Below are 3,228 nucleotides of genomic sequence, written 5' to 3' on the forward strand. Positions count from 1 at the left end.
TGCTCAAAAAATCCGCTTAACTCAAGGTACTTTGGCAACATTGTAGACAACTTTTAAATCTTGAAGGACAATTTTCTGTTAGATCTAGATGGCGACATTGAATCACAAACTTTTATGCACCATTTTTTTAATGCAATGTCTGTGAAGAACCAATGAAAGGCCCCATTACTATTTGCACAGACATAAACATCATCTGTCAAGTGACAAGGCAGTCCACAAGGTATATTAAACCCTTTGATAGTCCCAAGAATTTTGTTCCCATATTCAGGAACAGCACTAGAATTGTTAATGTATGTTTTAAAAAAACCACCAGTAGTGGTATATTGATATTTAGAATCACTCTACTTCGACTTCTTACGCAAATAGTAAAAAATGACATCCATATACTACACAAATGCATCACAAAAGTGTATTTCTATATTAATATATTTGTATATATTCATGTATTGACCAAAACATAAAAGTGGGCATGGATTTACCTCATCAGTCCAACACTTATTGGATTTAGATATTACGTAGAATTATTCCTTATTCTTTGGAAATGCAACTACAAAATCAAGTTGGTCAAATCGAAGTTTCGGGCAATTGATAAAGTAGTGATCGTCGTGTATTCATTATAAACAATTATTTAGTGGACAATAAGAGGAAATAGTAATAATAGTTGAAAGACCTTACTTTTTTTGCATGATGCTGGTAAAAACCCTCGTTTATCCATTGCGAAAAGGTAGACATTAGTTCATTTGGACCCTCACCGGGAAATGTTAAAACCTTCAAATGTATATTGTTGTTTCACATCACAACTGATGACTTCGACTTCTCCTTTTTTTTTTTCGCTTTCGCTTTTTCTTCATGATTCTCCTTCTCTTTCTCCTCCTTCTCTTTCTGCTTCTCCTTCTTCTTATCCTTCTCCTTCTCCTTCTCCTGCTCTGCCTTCTTCTCCGTCTCCTCCGTTATTTTCTCTCCTTCTCTTTTCTCTCACCAATTATAGATAGTTTTTGAGAAATAGATTTTTCAACCTCCTACACTTCAAAGGCTGTGAAATCTTCTTGGATCTTTGGACATCAATATTATAAGGCATTTCCTTAAAAATATCAGTGAGTTTTTAAACACGACTAATAAAATAATCATGTTGCTCTTCTCATTCTTCGCATAGACAAAAAGAGCACTTGATGTTAAAAGAGGAAGCAACACCAAGAAAAGATTGAGTTTTTCTCATGGATAAAACTTCTTGTATCATTTCATCTACAAGGTAAATAAAAAAAATTTTGCGAGTTTACAATCATATATATATATATATATATAAGACAACCCTAGGTCCGCCTACGTGGCTCCTCCACAAACTAGAATTTCCTTTTAAATTTATTTATTTACAAAATTAGCCTTCTCCTTTCTTGAAAATATGTGACTTTGATAAAAATTGTGACTCTTGTGAACAGTTACATCTTTTTATGAATAGTTACCCAAAAAAGTCATCTTCTTTCATGAAATGATGTAACTTTTATGAAAAGTTGTGACTTTTATGAATAGTTTCGACTTTAATGAAGAGTTGTAACTTTTATGAAAAGTTGTGACTTTTATGAAAAGTTGCACTTTAAAGAAGAGTTGTGACTTTTATGAAATTTGTGACTTTTATGAAAGGTTGTGACCTTTCTAAAGGGTTGCATCTTTTCCAAATAGTCATAACCTTTTCGATATGGTACAATAAATATTTGTTCACAAAACCATTTGTTTTCAATAAATTGAAGGTGCTTCCTCTCATTTTAAAATAACAAAAATTTTGAACCTCTTGTTTTTTCTTCTTCTTCACAATTCTATATTTGTGTACATTGCAAGGTTGAGTGGCTCAGTGACATCATTGCTTATGTGAGAGAACTTGGTGTGATTTTACCGTCATTAATTTATGTTTATGTAATTAAGGTTAAATGATAAGATGTAAAAATTTTCATTTTAATTTACATTATTAATCTTTTATGTAAGATACTAGAGTATTTTAGTTCTAGTAACCGATAGATTTTAAGTATTATTAGATTCCCGCTGGAAGCATGGGTAATTTTATGCTAATTCTTTAGGTAAATTTCAACCATGTTCGTTCTCTATGTAAATTTACAGAGACTTTTTTTTTTACTTATAGGTCAATGTCTCGTATGTTTTCAAAAAAGAAAAATGTATGTACAATCAAAATCTAAGGTTTATTCTTTTACTCAATAAAATACCTACAACCTTATATATTTTTCTTTACACCTGTTATTCAGGGTAGCAGGGACCTTCACCCTTCATCAATTGAGTAGTTTTTATTTTTAGTAAGTAAAAATCACTTTTTCTTGAGCGGAATTTGGGGTTGCAATGAATCTGTCTTCAAATAATTGTTTTTGCAATGAAAATATATGCATGTTTTTATTAATTATCACATTTATGACTCATCTACAAAGTAGTATATATTTTTTTATCCTCTACTTTCAATTTAAAATGTACCCTAGAAACTCACAACTATTCCACAATACTACAATGTAGTTTTGAAAACGAAGACTAAACTAGAGTTCATTACATGATTTGCTATAGGTCTTATTAAATTTACGCAATTTTCATTTTTAATTTTTTGCATTGCTACAAATTATTGTCCAGCTTTTAGATTTTTTTGCTATGATCATTTTTATTTTCTCCTTAGCAATGTTCTTTTTTGTAATTTTGCTTGCGAATCTAATATATATGTTGATAATAATCAACTTCAGCGAGAGGGAATCTCAGCTTTTAGAATAAGTATTCCAGAATGTATGTTATATAATTGTCAGATGAGACAAGGTATATCGCATACATTTTGAGTTTTCTTTGGCCATACAAGATACCCTTACTGTAAATGGTATACAAAGTCAAGAACATATCCATCATGGATAAAATTAGTAAGGATCATTGCAAATTCTATATACATGCGTACGTAGTGAAAGAAGGATATTTGGAGTTTCTAAGTTTGCTTACCCTTGTATAACTTTTGCTCTGTCTTAATTTTTACTTTTGAAGCCTCATTGAACTGTTAAGGCAGATTGTTTTGGTTAATAAGTGATTTTGCAGTCCGTAATTTGGGACGTGGAAAAGCATGGGATCGTTGTGGTCAGATATAATTTGAGATAATCAAGCAAGATAACAAGAAAAAAGAAATGAAGGACAAATAAATAGTGGTTGGCATTTAAGGTAACATATTCAAGGAAATTGATGTAGTGCACTTCGAACCTT

Source organism: Solanum pennellii, chromosome 1 (genome assembly GCF_001406875.1).
Source record: "Solanum pennellii chromosome 1, SPENNV200".
NCBI classification, from domain to species: Eukaryota; Viridiplantae; Streptophyta; class Magnoliopsida; order Solanales; family Solanaceae; genus Solanum; species Solanum pennellii.